Source organism: Rhinolophus hipposideros (genome assembly GCF_964194185.1).
Source record: "Rhinolophus hipposideros genome assembly, chromosome: 13".
Classification (NCBI taxonomy): Eukaryota; Metazoa; Chordata; class Mammalia; order Chiroptera; family Rhinolophidae; genus Rhinolophus; species Rhinolophus hipposideros.
This window is the reverse complement of record NC_138059.1, coordinates 5,929,996-5,952,658: the sequence shown is the minus strand read 5'-3', so window position 1 is coordinate 5,952,658 and position 22,663 is coordinate 5,929,996. Positions and strand designations below refer to the sequence as shown.

General features: G+C 50.9%; 1 protein-coding gene across 2 annotated transcripts in view; it reads right to left on the bottom strand.

The window, feature by feature from the left end:
• ST3GAL1 (ST3 beta-galactoside alpha-2,3-sialyltransferase 1) overlaps positions 1 to 19,994 on the bottom strand; it is a 67,350-nt gene extending 47,356 nt beyond the window's left edge. The window contains exons 1-2 of one of the 2 annotated variants that reach the window (XM_081070866.1): positions 19,755 to 19,994; positions 1,205 to 1,342 (exon numbers count right to left, since the gene is read on the bottom strand). The gene's annotated coding sequence lies outside the window, so the exon portion shown is untranslated. The remainder of the gene's footprint in view (positions 1 to 1,204; positions 1,343 to 19,754) is intronic. The other variant, XM_081070867.1, reaches the window with a different exon arrangement.
• Positions 19,995 to 22,663: the final 2,669 nt, after the last annotated feature.

Genomic DNA, 22,663 nt, shown 5'->3' with positions numbered 1-22,663 from the left:
CTAACTTCAGCCCATGGGGGACATGGCGGCCATTGTGTGTTCCCCTTTAGGGGAGACCCCATGTTGTATCTGTCTGCCTGTCACTATGGAAGGACTGAAGCTCGTATCTCATCTAACTGTTTACATATATCACACTAATAAACCCCAAGGCCCAAGTGGCTTAGTTTCTACACAGACTCACACACAGAGACCACAGGTCGGCAGCCCAAAGAAATTTTAAAAGTAATTCCATTTTTATAGATAGGTAGGGAGGGAGGGAGGGAGGGAGGGAGAGGGACAGAGAGAGAGACAGAGAGAGAGATAGAGAGAGAGAGAGAGAGAAAGAGAGATCCTCACCAATAATCATATAGAATAGACACACACACACACACCCCAACCTTCCTTCTTCCAGGATGGTTGTAATTACACCCAAGCTGGTTAGAGATTGGCAGAGTGAAGAGAGAAATCCCAGGGTGATCACTGTTTTCCCAAGCCAGCTTTCCCAGCGAAGATGGAAACGTGCTCAGCTGGCACTGTCCACAATGGCAGCCACGAGCCACATGTGGCTGTTTGCACTTGAAAAGTGGGGAGTGCGACTGAGGGCTACACGTTTCATTTTATTTCATTTTCACTAATTAAAATTGAAACAGCCACCTATGGAGTTCAGTTCAAGACCGGGGACTGGCACACATTTTCTGTTAGGACCCAGACTGTAAATATTTTCGGCTTTGCGGCCACACAACAGTCTGTCACAGCTGCTGGCCGTTGTGTGCGACCGCGCCATAGACACGCCTGAACGAATGGGCGTGGCTGGGTGTCAAACACCTTCACACAAAACGGCCAGGCCGGATTTGTCCTGTGGGTCATGGTTGTCTGCTGACGCTTACTCCAAGGCGCACCAGAGTCATTCCTGGCCTTTTGAGATGGCAGCCACTTGTCATATAAGGATGTCCCCAATCCAGGTTTTTACTCACCAGTGTTCATCAGAGCTCAGAAGGCTTTCATTTTAAGAAAAAGAGGGGTTGCTTGATACTCTAAGAGGGCCGCCTTTTCTCCCGGAGGGAGAAAGAATTCCCTCTTTATGAACTATCCTGGAAGAGCAGGCCAAGTTACAGAGAGAGACCAAGAAACAGGGGAACATGTTCTCACCTCCACCCAACACAGCCCATGGAAGAAACCAGAAAAGACAACACCTCTCACTCGTGCGGGAAGGTTAGTCATGTACCTCAGTTGGCTGAAGGACCGTCCATCTCTGATTCTGTCCACAAAGCTCAAAGTGTCGGTTCCCCACAGACCCTGGTGATGCTAATGGCTTCTGTTGGCATTTCCAGGTCACAAAGGTTGAGTCTGAAAATGGTACCAGCTGGAAAGAAACAGGAAAAAAGTTTGCATTAGTTTTGATGTTTAGTTCATCCACTGTCTTTTGAAGATGACTCAAGATAATTTAAAAAGGTATTCACCCATTTCTCCACATACTCACCCAATGATTTATACTTCAATATTTTTTTTAAATAAACACCTTTTCTGTCCCATGCACAGAGCCAAGTGCCAGAGACAGAAAGTTGAGTAAATCATAATTCGTGCCCTCAAGACGCTCCGTTTGGTGAAGAAAACAGACAAAGAGATAAATCCTTCAGGGTAGGTGTGACACGAGGACAAGAGTGATACTTGGGAGAACTGAGGGGAAAAATGACCGACTCAGTCTGAAAGAAGAATTTGATTAGGAGATGATGTTTTTAACTGCTTCTTGATCAAGGTACCAGTGAAATGCTATTTGGCAAAAGGAAAAGGTTCCAGGGAAAGTGTCTCTAAGGACCAGAATAAAGAAAGATGTGAGATGTGAAAGTGTGAGATCAGGGTTAGGATAAATCAGGCTGAAGCCGGACAGGAAATGGCTTTTGAAGACCTTATCTGGGAATAATAACCGACTCCCTGCTGAGCTATTGTATCCCAAACACTGACAGGGGTGCAGACCACATGTTTTCCCATCTGATCCTCTGGCAAAATCTCCAAGGAGGTCACACTGATTATTCCCACATTATGGAAGGGCAGCTGAGGCCTGGAGAGTTTACGTGAGTCAGCTTGCCCCAGACGACAAAGGCAGTAAGTGGTGGAGAACAGACCACAACAGAATACCCCCATTCTGTCTGGTTCCGTGTCTTTATCGTAGCCACTGGCATTGAAAATTGCAGTAAGGCCCCAATTTGCTCACGCCACCTTCCATGCACACCCTCGTGCAGTGGAGTTGATTTCTCCACCCCTGGAATCTGAACTTGGCCACATAATTTGCTTTGACCAATGGGCCAATCACAAATGTGACACCAATAAAGGCTTACAATGTGCTAACACACAGAACTTCCTCTCTCTCGCTTCTGGGATTGAATCATTTTGCAGCTATATTTACACTCCTGAGCCAGCCCCCTGGAGGAAGAGAAATTACACAAAGAGTGGCCCCAGGCATTATGGCCACCCCAGCTGAACCCTCATGCTTGTCTGGGAAGCCGCAGCCAAGCTGCCTCGACCAAAAGAAATGCCCAGTCCACCCGCAGAATCAGTGAAAATAACAAATGTTTGTTGTTTGGAGCTGTTTGTTATGCAGAGAAAGCTAACAAATACAATCACTGTTATCCTTACACTGCCGACAATGATGCAACATGATAAACTTGCATTTGGAGAGAAAGCATGTTGCTGATGGTCAAGAGATGATATTGACCAGAAAAGACAGGGCTGTGGGCAAAGGGAGGAGTGAGAGATGCGAGAGCTATTTAAAATGTAAAATCAACAGGATTTCGTGCCAGACTGACCCCGGATTTGTCTAAAGTATCTGGTGTTGACTATAAACAGATTCTACTTGGAGCTCACTGATGGGGACTGGAGGACGTTGACATGGAAATACACAAAGTGGTCAGAAGCTGAGTAGTTAGGGCTTAGTGTCCCAGGGAAGAAAGCTGTGGGAATGAGACTTCCTTTTCAGAAGCATTAAAGTGGGGTGCTCATGGTCCCAGCCTCCTAGCCTGGCTTACCATGGCCACCTCCTCCAGTGCCAGCCCCACTCTTAACAGCAGCCAGAAGGATCTTTGTAAACTGTAACCCAGACATCCTCTGCTCCCATCCCTGGCTCACACCATCCCTAACTCACACCATCCCAGGCTCACACCATCCTTAACTCACACCATCCTTGGCTCACATCATCCCTAACTCACACCATTCCCAGCTCACACCATCCTTAACTCACACCATCCCCGGCTCACACCATCCCTAACTCACACCATCCCTAACTCACACCATCCCCGGCTCACGCCATCCCTAACTCACACCATCCCCGGCTCACACCATCCCTAACTCACAGCATCCCAGGCTCACACCATCCCTAACTCACACCATCCCCAGCTCACACCATCCTTAACTCACACCATCCCTGGCTCACACCATCCCTAACTCACACCATCCCTAACTCACACCATCCCCGGCTCACACCATCCCCGGCTCACACCATCCCTAACTCACACCATCCCCGGCTCACACCATCCCTAACTCACAGCATCCCAGGCTCACACCATCCCTAACTCACACCATCCCCAGGTCACACCATCCTTAACTCACACCATCCTTAACTCACACCATCCCCGGCTCACACCATCCCTAACTCACATCATCCCTAACTCACACCATCCCCGGCTCACACTATCTCCGGCTCACATCAACCCCTTCCCACTGTACCTTCGACGCACTCTTTGAATTTCAACATCAGTGGCCCTTCCCAGGGACATCTTTGTTGACCACCCAGACAAGGCTAGCCATGGCCACTAAATGTCACAGAACTCCCTGAGCTCACTAGCTTGATATCTCCCTGGGGGCAAGAGTGTGCCTGTCCTACTCACAGCCACCCAGCACACTGCTTGCCACCTGGGAGAATTTCAATTACTATTTCCTGAATGAGAGAATGAACACAACTATTCATGTGCCACACCTCCAATATGTTTTCTCTGACACAAGAAAGTCCACACTGCAAGCTGGGTTAGGGAACTTATGCTGGGGCAAATACAGCTTCCCTTATTCATTTGCTTATCTTCATTCATTTGTTTATTCTTTCATTCTTTCATTTAACAAGAATTTATTAGGCATTAGGCATTAATTAACTCAATCCTATTATCTGGAGCTCTCACTAGACTGAGGCCCTGAGAGGTTGCGGGGAAGGGGCAGTATTTTACTTATCACTCGATTCCCCCATCCCAACTCCCATTGGACAGGGTATGGATGTAGGAGGCACTCAGTAATGACTGTTGAATGAATGAATGAATGAATGAAGCAGATGAATCTCTGAGTATCATTGGGATGTGGCTGATTTAGCAGGAGCCTATAGCTGAGTTTTACGCATGTCACATCTTACTAAACAACTGGTAATCATGATAACATGAAATCCTACATGTACATGTGCACATATAGAAACACATATGGTAATTGTTCTATGCCATAAGATGTAAGCAGGAAATCTGTGAAGTAAATTACACATGGAGCTCTGCTCCCAACTGAGCCTCAGCTGTTTGACTCCACAGCCTGGCAGCTGTGGCCACCTGTGACCTTTGGTTAGAGCCTAGGACTCACCTTCGAGCAAAGCATCATCCTGAAGCAATTCTGTCGCTGACCTTTAAAGATATAGCTGGCAACTTGGTTGGTTTAATTCCCAGCCCCAACCGATGAGCTCGCAACCACAGGGCATTTAAAAACTAGACTGTACCCCAAGTGTCGCCCACCTTCTACGGCCTGTTTCTCAGCTCCTCTAACAGGGCACAGGGGCGCTGAACACACAGAGGAGGCCAGTATCCCACTGCCTTACCTGCTGGTCCCGGGAGCAGCCTAATTAGCTCCTTGGACTCTCCTGGCTCTTTGTTTTGTAACATAGGCTCCGGAAACCTTTTCTGAAATGTGTGCCAGGGTTCTTCTTCCCACACCCTGCCTTCCTGTGTCTTCCTAGATTCCCATTTCCCCATCCTTTCCACAATTGCTTCCAATTCAGAACAGCAACCAAACTCTTAAAAATGGGTGACGTGTGTTTATACGCACGGGTCATACAAGGAAGACAAATCAGAGATCATCCCCATTTTCAGGGAGGCCCAGAGAAGGTCCCTCTCAGAGATCACAAAGGAGGAAATTGAGACCCAGAGAGGAGAGCAGGGCGGGGGGCTTTGCTGTGTGCCGAGCGCTCTTCCCACTGTCACACTGGCTTCCCCTCATCCTGCCCCAGCCCACCCAGCCCCTTCGTATCTACCCATCAAACTGGCAACGCCTAGGTACCAACCAGGCCCTTCGCAGCGGTCTACTGGGCTTAAATCAGGACACTTGGAGGCAAAGAAAACGTCCAACTCTATTGGCACACAGATCAGGGCAAATCCGAGGGGAAAAAACACGAAACACAAAAATCATGATACTGTTCTCCCCCTTTTCTGAATCTAAAATTATTCCTTCTTTGCCCTGTCAAAGCATCTACCACGTGCAGCCCCCTCGTGCCAGCTTATGTTTGTTTCCTGCTGTGCAATACCACACAATAAATCTAACCAGAGATTTCGTTCTCTGCTTTTGTTTCTTCTCTGGGTCGAGCAGGGGACTGGAAGTAAAGCCCTTCCTCACTCCTGGAGTTTGCTTAAGAAATCATAGCTTTTCCCCTCCAAGTGAAAACTATCGTCTGAACAACTGTCCACACTGGGCCTGACTGAATAATAGCGCTGCACTTTTAAATTACAGGAAGCTTTTCTCAGAGGCCTGTGGTCATGTCATATGCCCAAACAGTGTGGCCTGATGCTAGGGTAGGTGTGTCAACTGGGGGAGGCTGGTCAAGTCCAGCTGTGTGATTTCAGAAAAAAAACAAAACAAAAACAATAGCCTTTCTCTGAGTGTTAGTTTACTCCTTGGTGAAATAGAAACCATAGCTGCTTCAATACTTTGCAGGGTTGTACTGAAACCTCAGTGAATAAAAAAAGACAACATGAAATCATAATAATAATAATAATAATAATAATAATAATAATAATGTAATGATATCGTAGCAGATATCATTTTTAAGTGTTCATTAGCACTTTGCCAAACTAAGCCCTTTGTACCTTAAACCCCAGTTAGTGCTCATAGTAGTGCTGTGATACATGCACTATTATTTGCATCATTTTGCAGAAGTGTAAGGTCTTGCTCAAGGTCATAGTAAAGAGTGGAGCCTGAATGATAAACGGATTCGTAACTGGACCCTACTGTCAGGCCAGGACTAACAGACTTCACTGCATGTCAGCGTTTGTCAAGGCTTTCCCACGTTGTGCCAGCACGGTGCTCTGACCTGGTGGGGTCAACAGTACACTCTTGGGCTCTGTCCATAGGAACCCACGGTGTGGGGTGAGGATACGGGAACACAAGCAAGGAACCACCCCACTCTGTACCTCGTGCCAGATTATACATGAACAAGTGGGTGGTCTCTCCCTCTCCGTCTGAATTCCTGTCCAGGACAAAATGATCATGGAGCATGAGATTAACACTGAGATGGCCTGGCCAGCTCTGTCTGCAAAGGGGACACATGACCCAGAAGTAGGGGACTACAAGGGCAGATCAGGTGGTGAGACGACTCCACAGCTATTCATGTAAATGCTAGAATGCTGCTGGCTTCCTGACGCGGGCAGGGTATAGGGACAGAAATTCTGGGTGCGGGAACCAGGGACCACAGGACTAATGCTGAGGGTGGAAGTTGAGTGGAGCAGCTGGGATGGTCCCCTTCTGGGTGTGGTTTTGCCTCCTCCGTTGTGGTCCAGGGCCTGAGGAAGCCAGCCAGTGGGTGTAAAAATGAAAGGCAGGAAGCACATGTTCCTGTTAGGCTAAGAAAGTGTGCACCCTCCCTCTCTGAAAGGGGTTCAACACCGGAGTCCTGAGAATGAGTGGATTTCTGAGTTCGGAGGCTAAACGCTGAAGTCTGGCTAGCTGTAATGGAATGAGCACAGACAATAAGACCTTGCACCGTACTAAGCACTTCAGGTGCATGATTTCACTCAATCTTTACGGCAGTCCTCAGATGGTGGCCGTCGTAGCCCCATTACAAGATGTGGAAACGGAGGCCCTAAAGAGTAATGTCATTTGCCCAAGGACACACAGGTAGAAACTGGCAGAGGTGTGATTCAAAGCCATGGACATCCTGCACACAAGCCTTTCTTTTCACCAACCAGCCTCGCTGGGCTCTAGGAGGTGGTCCTCTCTACCTCACACCCCACAGGTCCGCCCTTAAGGGACAGCATGGTTTGCTGGTCTGTACCTCTGAAGCTGGGCTCCCCGTAATCATCAATGGCTCCCCAATTTTCTCAGCGACCAGGCTGGACATCTCCAAGGGGCTTTCAATTTATAGTTTCTCAGCCCCCAAGTTTCATCAGTTCTCTAATCCCATAGAGATGAAGTTACCAGTTCTTGTCACACTGGAGTAGATACTCCAAACACGGCTCCCAAGAGCTCCCACATGGACTACCAGCTGGTTTTCCTAAAACGTGGGTGGAAGTCTCTTTTTGCAGGCAAGAAGAAAACCTTGATCACCCCTTATCACTGAAAGAATGCAGGTCCTGTAGGATGTTTTCCTGACTTACTCCTTCCTCTGATCGCACGACTGGGGAGCTACAACTGCTGGGTCTGTGGATTCCTCTACGGGGTCCACTACTGGGCAGGAGCTCCCTCCACCCTTACTGCTGCCGTTAGCAGGTCCCACCCGTCTTCCAGCTAGAAGACCTGCTGTTCTCTGGGGCTTTTCTCCACCCTCTCCTGTTTTATTTATCTCAACCCCCACGCTGAACATAAGTGAGGAAACTGAGGTTCAGACACGGAAGTAATTGCCTCAGAACCCTCAGCTAATCAACCATGGGCCTGTGCTGTCCCTCTGGCCCTCACTGCCCCCCTCTGTCCCCCAGGGGCCTCCCAGCTAGGAGGTGGCTCCTTGGACTTCCTGTTGGGTAAAGCGGATTAACCTTCAGAGGAGGGAGACGCTGCCTGGCTGAGTGGCCTCCTCGGGCCTGGCGAGCATTGTTCTCTGTGTCTGCCCAGAATTGTTCTCCTTTCTCAGATTTGGGAGGAATTGTGAAATGTGTTTGTTTTCTAGGCAACCACATAATTAAGGAGGCATAAATATGTACTTGTGGATCAGGGGGAAGAAGGAAGGAAGGAAACCTATTGACCAGGGAAACGTAGGCCCAAAGGACACAGCTGGCGTCAGGTAAAGCCTGTCTGTCATTGGTGAATGGAACCCAAGTGCCACCATTAACTGTCCTATTTATAGCCCTTTGAAATATGGTTCAGTGAAAGGGGGACTTTGTTCTTTTGGCCCCTTATCTGATTCTCAGAACAAAGGGAAAGGAGGTGGGAGGGAGGTGGGCAGTGGTCTGGTTAATGCTGGCAGCCAGACCAGATAGGCTGGGCCAGGAACCTTCCAATGCGGGGTTGCGTTAGAGAGAGACGTGGTCATGGGTGGGAGGGGGTGTGTAACAGCCCCCCACTCGACCGCTCCCAGCCTGGGGACCTTAGGTCAGGTGGCCAACTTCAGTGAGTCTCAGTGTTCTCAACAGTCAAAATAGGTGTAAGAATAATGACCACAAAGCCCTGCTGAGAAGTTTAAATGAACCCAGAATGCCCAGCCCCTGGTATTTCCTGGACAGGAACTCAGGACAGACAGACAGAAAGACCCCAGAATTCACAAAACCCAACATGGATTTGCTCAGAGGGAGGACTACAGGAGACTATGTCCAGGAGACCATGGAAACACAATGGGAGTGGAGAGGGTTTGACGCAGCAGGTTATACGGGAGACCTGGCACCCAGGACACGGCAGGCTTGCCTCTGAACAACCTGGGCTGCCCAAGTCGGGCAGAAAACCCATCAGTGAAGGCTGGCGTGGCAGCGAAAATGTGGTGCCGGCTTCTCGCTTGGCTTTGCCCACTAATAGGCTAAAGAATCGTATCGATCAGGCCTCTCTCTGAGCTGTCTCCTTAGCAGTGAACTAAGAGACAGGGAATGTCTAAAATGTGACATTCGGTCTTAGGTGCGTCTCACCTGTCTCTAGGGCCCAGGGGTCACACCCTAGCTTTGTAAGCCCAGACAACTTTCCCAGCCTTACATTCAGACAGTTCCACAGAGCCCCACCCTACCACCTCATCCAGGAAGCCTTCCCTGGTTGGAAGTTCTATGTGAGGAAGAGGTTACTCATCCACGGAGGTGCCTGGAGGTCAAAGACCACTGTGTGGGACAGGTCTCCCTATCCCTTGCAGCGTTCAGGCAGATGCAGGGTAAACAGGTGGTGGAGTTGAAATGAGAAAATTTAATTCAAGGGAGGCTGAGCACGAAGGTTTGTGTCTAAACCTGAACGACCATCATCATCGTAACCTGTACTTAGCAACCACTTATAGGAGTGTAGGAGTCAACTCTTGGGGTTTTCTAGAAAATCCATCCACTAAAATTATTTACTTTGAAACCCTACACCAGGACAGAGGCACACAGGACTCTGCAGGGCACTCACTGTTCTAAACACTTTCCAAGTATTAACTCCTTTAGTACCTACCGGGAAGTCGGTACTATTATTATCCATATTTCATAGATGAGGATATGGAGGCACAGAGAGGTTAATGCACTCGCTCAAGGTCACACAGCAAGGAAGGGGCAGAGCCAGTGTTTTTATTGAGTGAAGCAGGAGATGAATAACTGAAGTTTTGGAGTAGGCTAAGTAAGGCTCCTTGCAAACACTAGGCCGCACAGCTCTTTCTTGTTTCAGACTCCCTAAATGTGCACCCTCTGTGACTTTGTTATCATTCAGTGGACTCACATACACACCTCCTTTCCGTCCCTTTTAGTAATGGTTACAGCTTATGACACCAGGGCTCATGTTCAGAGAAAGAGAGAAACTTTCCTTTACTCCATCCCAGGGGCAGCTTCCCGACCATGCAGAGGTATTCCGAAATGCCAAACTGTTCCCAGGGCCAGTCCTTTTCTCTCCCTGTTTGTCAACAGACATCAGTTGAATTGTTAAGGTCCTGTAGCGCCCGGATTATTTTGCCTTGGCCCAGTTTGTTCCCTGTCGTAGGCAGAGACAGAAAAGTAGCGGCAGGCATTACGGTGGAACCAATTCTTTAAACCATTACGAAAGGCATGGCTTTCATTTGAAATTTCTATTAGGAGGTGGCAATGTCACTGTCTCCTAATCTCCCTCTTTCGTTTTAATTTCCTTTTCTGCCCAAAGACTGAAGTTTAATATTAAGATTGTGCTTTGGAGACAACCTGGAATACTCCCCACAAAGCCATTCTTGTTGGTGGCCGCTAATCTATTTCCCAAGCAATGGCCTTTATTTATCAAACTCTCCACCAGGTGGTAGGATCAGCAGCGTTTTCAAGTAAGGAGAAGCACAACACACACCTTTCTCTCCTTCATAAAGATGTGATTAAAAGGGAATTTTCCAGTGTTGCAACAGAGACTTCCTAGTCGGTTTACTTGACGCAGGTGCACAAGAGGTACCTGTCTAGGAAGTTGGGTGATTTAAATGCCTGATGACGAGCTTCCTGCTCAGTCTTGTCTGAGCCCTTGGGAGGCTCACAGTTCTTCCTCAATCCCCAGGCACTCTCGGGCTCTCCCAATTCCATTTATGCCAACAAGCCAAAGGATGAGTTCTTGCAATCAGCATTGCAGGGCGCGATGAGGAGATCCAAAACTCCAATCAGAGGACCATGGGCTACATTAAGCCATCCAACTCGCCCCACATGGTGAATCAGGGAACGGGATGGGAGCCCCAGAGTTCAGGAGGACGAGGCTGCTAGTGTATTACTTAGGACACAGCATGTGGAGAGAAAGCAGGACCTCCTTCCAAAGAGGCTGTTCCAGAACTTGGGTCCATTGGCCACGCCCACTGGGTGGGACAGCACACAGCAGGGTCTAGGCGTGGGGGCACACACTGGTTGTGACCAGTTTCTTATCTGCACTGCCTGGGTAGGTTGTCCCACCCTTCCAGGTTCCCCAATCTAGAGATAAAGGATGGTCCTGGGAGTGACACAGCCTGGTGCCTGAGCTCTCAGCCTTTGGACTTGCAAGGAGCAGTTATGAATTCTGGCTCTGCCATTTTCTGGTGTATGTGACCTTGGGCAAGTGGCTTAACTTCTCTGGGCCTGCGTTCCCATATCTGTAAAATGGTGCTAGGAAAAAAGGTCAAACAGTGATTTTTACAGGGCTATTGTAGAGACTGGGGATTTAATATTAATTAGAGTAATAGGAAACCATGATGAAGAGAAGTGTGCGTCCTGGCCCAGCCACAATGGGAGAGCAAATGGTAGGGCCGGGTACACGGGAACCCAGAGACAGCCCATCTTGTAGGCTCCACAATTCAACTCTTGGGGTTTTCTAGAAAATCCACCCACTAAAATTATTTACTTTGAAACCCTACAGCAGGACAGAAGGCACACAGCAACCTCTTTGCTGGCTGACAGTTAATCCGTTTATTATTTCCTCCAAAAAGGTGTAAGATTTGCCGTTCCCAGACTGCCTGCAATCACTAGGGCTTCTCTTCTGTCTCCTTCTCCTTAGGAATCCTGTTCATGCCTTTGCTCCGTGACTCTGACTCCCTGTACTAGTGGATTCCCACCTGGACTCCCACACCTGTGAGAAGATTTACATGCAAAATAAACTAAACAGCAGGAAATTACCTAACTAAATGAGTTACTTGTTGACCGCTCCTTTCCTGAGCTGCCTACCTGGTCTCACCTTGGCCCCTCCCCTAAATCTGGACTCCTGAGATTAACCAAAGGTCTGGCTCATCCGTACCTGGTTTACAGGAGCTGTGGTTGTTACGTTCTGTTGTGTTGTGTTCTGTTCTGTTGTGTTGCATAATGATGTGTTCCCTTTATTTCGTGTGGTGTTAGGTGGTGTTGTTATGTGATGTGTTGTGCGATGTGCTCTTGCCTTGTCTTGCGTTGTGTTATGTAATATTGTGTTGTTACATTACATTGTTATGATGATAAAGGTTTTGGCTCGTTAAGTTGACGCTAGGGTCTAATTAGGACTGAGCTGTATGCCCTTGGTCACTGTTCTAAGACTCAGCCCAACAGATAGAGGGAGCATGGGACGGGGTGGAATGCACACAGGGAGTGGGCCGGGTGAAGGGAGGTGGCTCCCCCAAGGTCAGCGGCCTAGACCTGCCCTTTCCCAGGCACCTGCCCTGGGGTTGACCAGGTCACCTCACTGACTTTCAACTTCCTCATCTGTACAGGAGAAGGGCAGGTGGTGGAGCTCCGAGGGGCGAGCCGAGGAAGACTTCTGAGGGGCTGCCAGGCGGTGGGAGTGTGGGCTTATTCCTTCCCCAGGATGACCTACTTCTCACGAAGGTAATTTCAGGCACCGGGACAATCTGGGTAGAGAGAGGCAGTGTGACCTTGGGTCAGCCACTTCTTGGCACAATGGGAGGACAGTCATCCCAGGGGAGCACAGAGAGCAGTTGACCTGAGGGCCAAATAGTCAGCGCTGCAAATGCCAATGGCTGTGAACGCAGAGGTCAGTGTTTCAGAAGCTGGCTTAGCCGTCAGACCACTGGGAGTTTTCAGAGGTCATTATGGCAACAGCACGCTACAGGGAGGGAGACAGAACGCAGGCCACTGTCAGGCCGCCAAGAAAATTCAGGGGATTTATTTTGGGCTCTGGTGGAGTCTTCCAAGAAAAGAGGTCATGTGTGTGTGTATGTGTGTGTGTGTGGTGTATGTGTGTTTTCTTTCCTTTCCACGGAGCCTTTTGTTTCTGAAAAGTAAATGCCCAATTTGATGGATTTTCGCCTTTCATGTGGAGTTGTTTTAGGCTTTTTGAGCATGAAACAAAATTTTGGAGTCATTCCACTTTCTCAGTTAGAGAAGTAGCCAGGTTTGCTTTGGTTGTGTTTTTCCTGTTGTATGTTTCTCAAGAGCCCTCCGCTAAGTAAATATGCTTGAAGGGAGTTTTTAAGCCAGTCCCGACTGTTAGCTCAATGTGGATTCAAATGGATTTCTTTTTTAATGTAGCAAAACCTATAGAAATGATACCTATTTGGTTTGAATTTGTAAAAGGCTCTGCCTGGTGAAATTCAGAGAAAGTGTTTTCTTGCACACCGGAATGCAGACCCTCCAAAAGTCCTTTTCAACCCTCTTTTTAATTCTGCCAAATAATTTGGAATTAATATTCTCTTCTTTTCAACTTCTCTGAATTACTGTAAGTGATCTTTAACTTGTATGCTATATTCTCTTAAGAACTCCAGAAACAGAACTGGTTAGATAGCTTTTATGTATTTTAGAAGAAAAAAGAGAGAGAGAGAGAGAGAGAGAGAGAGAGAGAGAGAGAGAGAGAGAGAGAGAGAGAGAGAGAGAAGAAATGGTCCAAACATCCTCAGGTGTTTTTAGAAAGAAAAAAAAATGTTTTTAACCTAATAATATTCAAATAGTATTATTTGGGTATTGAACAGGCTAAAAGGGATTGGAGGAAGCACAACCCACCCTTCCACCAACGCTCGCAGAACATTTATTGAGTGACACTGGTTTATTTTCCCATCAACGATATCATCGCCATGACAAATAAGGAATTCAAGACACAGAAAGGTAAATAATTTCATCACTGAGTCATAAGTGGTAAACCTTGGACTGAAACCTGACTACTTAGTCTATTTCTGCTTCTCATTAAGAAGCTATTGAAAAAAACTTAAGCGTCTTAATAATAATATCTTACACTTGAGGCATTTATTTTATTAGGGGTGACAGAACACAGTGAGTGAAACCTGGAGCCTCCGCCAGCTGTGTGGCTTTGGGCAACAGAGTTCTCCAGCCTCTGGCTTCTTGCTGCGTTTTGGGGTTCTTGTGCCCCCCACTACCCCCCACCCCAGGGGGGCTCAGCTCTTGGTGGCACAAGGATTGTGGAGCGCAAGCAGGACAGAGCAAGGTGGTAGAGTTTATCCTCCTGGTTCCTCCCTGCCAGGTTGAAGAGTGTGGCTGTGTCTCTCTTCCAGAGGCTTCTATCAGCTCCTACTGACAGGCTCTAGCTCTGCTCCTTCCTCTTGCCCATCCCTGTTCTGCCTCTTCTGGGTGGTGGTGACTGGGTACGGCAGCAGCCCTCGTTGAGTTCCCTACGTGCTGCTCCCCTTTCTGTAAATGCTCCCTGTGTTAAACTCTCCCCTGATCTGAGTGTGCATGCTTCCAACTGGAACCCAGAATGAATCGATGTCTAAAATACTTGCCACTCTACCGGGCACACACTAAATGCTTAACAAAATAGTAGAGGCTACTAAACGTACTAAATGCCTCATCCTGTAGGCTCCTCCCAACTCTCCTCTGCTCCAGGCAGAGTGGGAATTTGCACTGCCATCTACTAGTTAGGAAATGGAGAGTCAACAAGCTTAAGTGACATGCCCACGGGTCCCCAGCCAGCAGCTGGAGGAAATGGATCGGGACCGGGACCTAGGAATTCTGAGTCCTGGGCCAGTGCTTTCCCTACCTGGGTCTCCCTGATTCTGTAGGAAACACCCCTCTGTCTAACCCTTGTCCCAGCGTTAACCACAACAGACTGAGTCCCCTCCAGGTGCCTCCAGCTTTGACACGTTATACCCGTGTCACAGAAAGGGCTCAGGGCACTGAGCACCCTCCGCCAGTGTACTCTACCCAGGTGTCTTTGTATCTGGTAATTCTGTGTCCTCCAAGGAAAAAATAAACAAAATCTTCACAAGGTGTACACAACTCACAGGAATGAGAAAAGCATGTTGCCACTCTAACCCAGTCATTTGGCCTTGCTCGTTCCAGGAGGAGTTATTAACAAACTGCTAACCCTAAAACCAACCTGTATTTCAAGTGTTTTTCCATGACCTTTCCAGAACTTTCCACCTTCAGTCAACTCTTCTATTTTCCGCATGCTCTGTCCAGCACGCAGCATTTCCTCTTACTACCTTTTTGCACACAGACTCTTAACTGGACTATCAGAAGGCTCTGGAAACCGGGCCCCAGGAGTGGTCCTCTCCCATGCATGATCTCGGTTAATCCTCACAGCACACCGATCACGGGATAACTACCCACGTGCACGTCAGCTCTGGCCCTCGGAGGTGCAGGGCTTGCCCTGCTCACACAGCTAGCGTGTGGTGTGTGCTCCTGAAACCTGGGCCCTTTCCCCACACGCTGCCGGCCCTGCTTTTTAACCTCACTCTCCCAAATCAGTTATTTAAATCTGAGATCAAGTATAAGGACAAGTGTTAAAGATAAAGCCCTGGATTTTAGTTTCTTAAAGCCAAAGCAGCCATTCTGTAGCATACATGCCCTCACCCTGAAGCCCTCCACCTTCCGAGGAGCACGTAGTTAAGGGACATGTGCTCTGGCTGAGAAGCAAGAATGGATCCCATGGAAGCACTTGAGAAATCAAGACATAGTGCAGGAAATGGGGGCCAAAGCACTTCACCCCGGAAATCCCCAGTTCCCTCACCTCTGCAGAACCATGCAGAACAGACCAATGCTAGCTAAGCTGTTACTCTTGCTCAAGCAGGGCATGCACCACTGTGACCTCTGAGGGACAAGGGACAGGACAGACTGCCTGTTCTTCCATCTCTGTATTTCCAGCACCCTGCATGGTGCCTGGAACCTAGTAAGTTCCTAAGAAATGTTGGTTCAACTGAAATCAAAACAATTTAACCAACAACACAACCCACAGAAACAACAAAAACCCCAGGCTTCCCAAGGATATGTTAGTTTCAATGAGGAAACGGAGTGTTTCCTTAAGTGTGTGGAACAGAGTGTGGGTTTGGGGGAAGGGGCAGGACAGAGGGCTTTGGAGTTTTTGAAACCAGCCACCGTTGGAGATCACTCTTCATCACCATAGGTCCTGTGATTTCCCAGCTGGGCCTCTGCATGTTTGCATTCAAAAGAGAGTTGAATAAAATGATTTCTAAGGACATTTTCAGCTCTTAGAGTGGGAACAAAATAGGTCCTGGTGAGGTTACTATGGTTTGATGTACAATAGGCATCATTTGAGAGTCCCACAAATGTCACCTCAGCTGTCATGTCTCAGGCCCCAGAGTCTGAAACTTCTGGGCCAGCTCTCAATATCCAGTGCGGAGCAGTGCTGGAGAATGACTGAACTCCAGGAGGCCGGTGCTCCATGACTGACAGGGGAGGTGCATTGGCACAGGGTGGGCTAGGGCTGTCTGTGATGCCCTCAGTGCCTGGAGGGTTCTGAGGATGGAGCTGGAGGCAAAGGCAAACGAGGTGGGGGCTGTATTCAGAAAGAAAGGCGTTAATGTCCTTCTTCAGTAGAACTCTGAGCCTCTCATTCTGCAAAGCAAAGTGAAGTGGAGACCCAGTTTCAAAGTGCTAGCCCTGGAAATAGAACTGAGGGGCTTGTTGAAGCCCAAGGTTGGGCTCCTTTGCCTAAATCAGAGCAGGGGAGAGCTCTCAGATCCTCAGGGGAGGGGGAGGTAAAGAGTGGGGGGAAGGAGAGAGGAGGGTGCTGAAGGTCCTACAGGGTTACACAACTGAACAAAGTATATGCAAACCCTGTTTCCCTGAAAATAAGGCCTAGCCGGACAATCAGCTCTAATGCAACTTTTGGAGAAATAATTAATATAAGACCCAGTTTTATATTATAGTAAAATAAACCTTATTGTGCCCAGGCCAGCCAATCCACCAGCTTCTCCCTGTCCCATGTGTGTGCATATATGCATATAGGACTCACTGGGAAGTAATGTAAGGCTAAGATGATTGGTGGATTTCATTTTCCATTTTCTTGGTTGCTTTTGTGGTGTGTGTGGGGTGGAGGGGGAGCAGGGAGCCGGGGAGAGGGTTAGATCTCACAAGGCAAAGCCCTGTCCAAATATAATTCCTTTGAGTCAGCAGTTGCTACCTGGCAAAGGACTCAATAAGGTTAACTGACCAGGAGACTCAGAGAAGCCCCTTCCAGGGGGGCTGCCAACAGCCTGCCTCCTAGTAAAGTCCTGGCCTGGTGGGGGGGAGGGTCACTGCTTGGTGGAGAGGGGAGACAGAGACCTACTTGGCACAAAGCCCCATACAACCCTGAGGATCCAGGACCCCATCTCACCATACCTGGGGAGCCAAATGTTCCCAAAGGCCATATGTGTGCAGGTCCCCAATGTGCAGGGGTGCTGGTGACCCCAGCCAGGGGAGGGAGTGCCCAGCCTGGTCCTCCTAGTGAGAACACAGCCACAGAGCCCTGAGGTTAGCAAGTGGGCTGCTTAGAAGTTAGTTTTGGCTTGCTGGTGCAGGGCTTCCAGGAGCAGAACCCACAGCCCTTAAAGAAACCCTCTGCCCTCACTTCTGGGCAACCCTTCCTGTTTTTCTGCGAGCCCCATACTTGACCTGGGTGCTGAGGCCTGCCAGCAGAGGGAGGGGGGGAGAAGACCCTGCTCCACCCAGGCCCTGGCGGTGCCCCAGCAGTAAAACCTAGAGAGGAAATGCAGGTCTAGCAAAATGCAGGGACAGCCATTTCCAGGCTTGTGGGATTGCTCAGGCTGGGGAAGAAGACCCCCTACTCATTCTGTCATTTATTTATTCAGCAAAAACATGTATGATGGAATTCCTTTCCCCAACATACATATATACACATACATTCACACAATTATATAATATTTATTCTTATAGCTGTAAGGTGTAGATAGTAATGATCCCATTTTACAGATATGGAAACTGAGACTCTGAGAAGTTAAACCTCATGCCCAAAGTCAGGGAGAGAAAGCGGGGAGAGAGTGGGGGAGAGAGGAGAAGAAAGAGACAGAGAGAATGGGAGACTAGACGACTCCCAATTCCACACCCAGATCTGGGCCGGGGTCATGGAATGGTGAACTCGGGTCGGTCTTTTCAGCCAACCACGGATTTCAGAAAATTAATGCGCCACGGTGTTAGGGTGCAGGGAGGCGCCCCGAATGACCCTAGGCACCCTGCAGCTGGCGCCTTTTCCCGACCGCGAAGCCAGGCGCCAGTTTCCACAACAACCGGCAGGGGGCAGTGCACCTTGCCTTTTATGAACCTCTGGGGCGCTCTCCCGCAGCTCTGGGGAAAGAAAACCACGCGGCTCCGCCAAGCGGCTTCTAGGAATCGCCCCGCTTTGAGCCCAGCACGTAGTAGGTGCTCAAGGCACGCCTGGGAGCTGAAAGGTCTCGACTTGGTAGATTAATATGTATTCAATAGCTGCAACAGGGCGGAGAAGGAGACGTCTAGGCCCCTGCCAGTACCTTCCATCACAGAGGCCATTCCCAACACCTTTTGAACCTACTAAGTGCCAGGAGCGGTGGAAATGACTGGGCAACCACGATCCCGCTTATTTCGTTTACCCTGCCGGAGGTATCGGCCTCCCGACGGTCCGCACACTGGCACACAGCTGCAGAACGAGGGTGGGCGCTCGCTGTCTCCCAGGGGAACGGACTCGGCACAAATCCGCGGGGCGTGGGGAACCGCGAGGGGGATAAGCCAGAAGAGGCGAGGGGTCCCTGGAGGTGGCCACGTGGACGCCAGGCGGATGCCTGATGCGGCGATCCGGTGAGGAGGTCACTGCCCTCAGGGTCCAGGCTGTCCCCCTCTGAGGGGCACGCAAAGCCCGTGACTCGCCCAGCCCCCACTCACTCACACATTTCTGGACGCGCACGTGTCCGCTCGCCGAGCGCCCCCAACAAACCCGGTGCGTGGTAGGCACTGGCAGGGACCTTAGGGTCGCAGGGAAGAGAAACTCGGGGCTGCAGACAAGGAACAGAGCCCAGACGAGCTGGAGACCCGGCCACCGGGTTAGGCGAAGGCGCGCTGGGGAGTCTGTGCCAAGCCGGGCGCCCCCGCAGCCCCCCAACTCAAAGTCAGCAGCGATTCCTCCCTCAAGGTCACGCTCACGCACACTCAAGCTTAGTGAAAGGAGATGAAAGTTGCGCCACCGTCCCAGGGCCGAATCTAACTGTACCCCCAGGCGGGCGCTCTGCCCCCCACCACCGCTCACTACCCTCTCGCGCTCTCCGAAGGCGCGGCCTCTGCCCCGCGCAGGTCACACACCGCGAGTTGCTAACTTTTGCAGCAGCTGCGGCGCTTCTTGGGGGTTAGGGCGAACTCGGAGTTTCGAGTTGCCACCAGCGCCACCCCCGCCATGTTCCGCGTCGCCCACGCCAGTCCCTCACTGCCCACCACGCCACATCCAGCTGCCCCGACACCGGTGCCAACTTCTCCACCGTATCCCGAGAAACGCGGGCTGCTGGCGTCCCTGGAGGCGACGGCCACCTCTCGGATCTGTGCCTGGTCGCAGCGGATTTGGAGGCTGGATCCGGATACCGCCCCGCGGCCTCCGCGACCCCGGCTGGGCTCACACGCGCCGAGCCCCGCCGCTAGTGGTGCTCCGCCCTCCCGCGGCCCAGACCCGGGAGATTCCAGGCGGGCTGGGGTGCAGTGTCACTAGGGCCACCCCAGGGACCGCTGCACGAGACCCGGCGTAGGCTCCCAGCAGTCGGTCCAGTAAGGGTTGCAGACAGCGGAGCGCGAGCTCCTCCGCGACCTCCTTCCTCTCGCAAAGACCTGGGTGACTCCGGGGCGAGGGAAGGGGTCGCCCTACGCGGGTCTTCCTCCCAGCGCCTGGGGTCTTGGGTCCCACGTCCCCGGTCACACCCTCCTCCAGCCCCCCCCCACCACCACTTCTGTCCCTGGGTCCGGGCAGTCACCCCTCCACTCGGAGAACACACACGAAACTGCCTGAGTCCCAACTCCGCGGGCGCAGCCCCCGCGCACCCCGGCAGCGGTCGGCTCGGCGCGCTCACTCACCGCGGCGGGGCACACGCTGGAGTTTCGGGGGCTCTGGGGATGAGGAGGCTCGGGGAGGGTCCCGAACGCTCGCCTCCTGCCCGGCTCACATCGCCCCTTCCTTCTCTCACCTCCTCCTCTTCCTCCTCGCTCTCCTCTTCCTCCTCCCTCTGGTCTTTGTCTTTGCAAAGTGTCGAAACTGTCTGGCATAGTGGAGCTCCGCCGGCGGAGGCTGGAGCCGGGGAAGCGGGGAGGCGGGGTGAGGCTGGGAGCGGTCTCGGGAGCACCTTCCCCCGGGTGCCACGGGAGGGGCGGGCGGGGCGGCCGGGGCCGGAGCCCGGACGCCAGAGCAGGGCGGGCGCCGGGGCCGCGCGGCCCTCCCCTTCCTCCGCCCCGCGCCCGCCCCTCGGGCCCGCGCTCCCTCTCCCCGCGCCGGGCCCCCTCCCACCCGGGCTCCGCTCGGCTTTCCGCTCGCTCGGGGCTTCCTGCGAGACGAATGCAGAGCTCCGGAGCCACGTGTCTCGCGGCGGGGTCGGCGGAGGCCCGGCTGGGGAGACTCCGGAGGCGGCTCCGGGGCCGGATCGCGGCCCAGAGAGGGGCGCTGCAGGAACAGCTCCGGGGCACCGCTCGCCAAGGCCCCCGCCCCCAAGCTGGCAAGGCTGGGGAGGAGCGTTCAGGTGGCCCGGGGCTTCGTGGGGTCGGCTCCGGGGAGGAGGCAACGGGCGCCCACCTGGAGGACGTGGGGCGCCCTGAAGAGCCTCAGTCGGGTGCGAGGTAGCAAGGGGCTGGTCCCCCTGCTGGCGACGGTGCGGAGTCGCCGACTGATGAAGGGCGCGGGCCTCGAGGTGGGATTTGAGGAGGGGGAGGGAAGAAGCGCGGCGGGGCGGGGGCGCTGGTGAGGCCCAGCCCGACCCAGTTTGGAGCCACCGAAGGGCCACCGCGGCCAGGCTCCAACCGCGGGCCGCCTGCCGGTCACCGTTTCTTCCACATGCGGAGGTTGTAGCGCGGTGCGGAGCAGGGTGAGCGCCAGGCAGGGGGACCCAGCTAGCGTTTGGCTCCAAGGCGGCCTGGTGCTGGGGCTCCTGGGACCAGACACCCTCGGGAGATCAGGTTTCTGGCTTTGTTGCCTTTCCTTATAGGAGAGTGAGGAGGTTGGAAATATCTTGCCCAATGGCAGAATGCCAGCCTTAGAGGCTAAATGCTGGACACAAGATTTAAGAGGCATTAAAAATTCTGGTTGTACAGGTCTTATGCCCTTACTGGACTTTACCTCTTTTGCAACTTTTCTAAGGAATGCTAAGAGAAAAGGAGGTGCAGTTTGGCCTAAAGGTGAGTTAATTCTTCCAACTTCCATTACTCCAGTGGAGTGGTCAGCCTTTTGCAGTGGAAGAGAAGAGAGCTTTCTAACCCATCTTTCATCAGAGAGATACTGCAGTATAAGGCTTCAGGCCAGGGCAAATGGATCAGACTTCTTGGTTGACATACTGCCCTGCCACTCAAAGGATGTAAGATCTTAGATTAGTTAGGGAATTTCTAAGCTTACTTAGCTCTGTTGTTGAATTTCCTCATCTGTGAAAACGGCCTAAGAACTGGTCATCCCATAAGGTTGTGATGATTACGTGAATGCACACATCTGTACCTAGCATATAGTAAATGCTCAATAAAAGTGAGCTATGTCCATAGTGGACTTTGCTAGTACTGGTCCCTGCCTACAGCACAGAGATGGTCCATCCTTGAGGATGGGGTAGAGGTCTTGAGTAACACTTCTGGGACTTGCGGGAGACAAGGAGAGATATTCAGAGAAGAGAGAAGTAGAAGAAAAACAGATTTTAAAAGGGGTGGGGAGGGGAGGACAGGAGTCAGGGGAAAATTTAAGCCAAAACAAAACAATAAAACAAAAAGCATATGGATCTATAAATATTCTTCAAAGAGTCCTGCCAAGCTGCATTTTGGGCTCAGGATCTGGGTGAGTTTGCTGCCCTCCATGAGTCTGAGAGAAAATTTGGGGCTGTTTTGTGACCTTGCTGGTTTTTGTTTTGATTCTAGAGAGGGGGTCTATCTGGAAGCACCTTGTGGGCTTTGCTCCTTCTGAAATGTGAGGCACTTGGCATTCCCCAAAATGCTTTGGTGGATGGAAGGAGGGGCTCAGAGACGTTTTCTAGAAGCATCAACTACTGTTCTCTCCAGAGACAGCATCTTCCAACCTCTTCTAGCTTGGACCTCTCAGACTCAGCACCTGGACCTGTGGCTCGGGGCACACCATCCAGCTCCTCTTCATCGAGTCATCGTCTGAAATACAAGAGCGGTCTGTCTGCTGTCCTCACAAGGACAGCTGCCTGCAGCACCCTGTTGATTTGCATGATTGTACAGTTGGTGGCTTTTGCCCTCCGATTTAACCCAGCTTGCTGTGGACAAGGAATGCGTGGAGTTTTGTTCCCTGCTGATGGCAACACCCATCTCACACCTCTTAAAGATTTTATGGATGAATTAATAAAGAAATATTGTTTATTGCAAGGATCAAATAATATAATGTACATGAAAGCACTTTGAAAAAAATACCCTGCTTCCCTGAAAATAAGACCTAGCCGGACCATCAGCTCTAATGTGTCTTCTGGAGCAAAAATTATTGTAAGACCCGGTGTTATATTATATTATATTATACTCGGTGTTATATAAGACCCAGTCTTACATTAATTTTTGCTCCAGAAGATGTGTTAGAGCTGATGGTCCGGCTAGGTCTTATTTTCGGGGAAGCAGGGTAGCAAATGCTATAGTAATATAAGACTATACTCCTTTCCTAGTAGAGTCTGGAGAGAGGATCAGACTGCACGAGTTAGTGGCCCCAGACCATCCAGCTGTTTTGCTTTGCAGCCAAAGTCTGCTCCCATTTCAGCCCTGGGTTCTTGGCAGTTCCCCTAGATGACTCCACA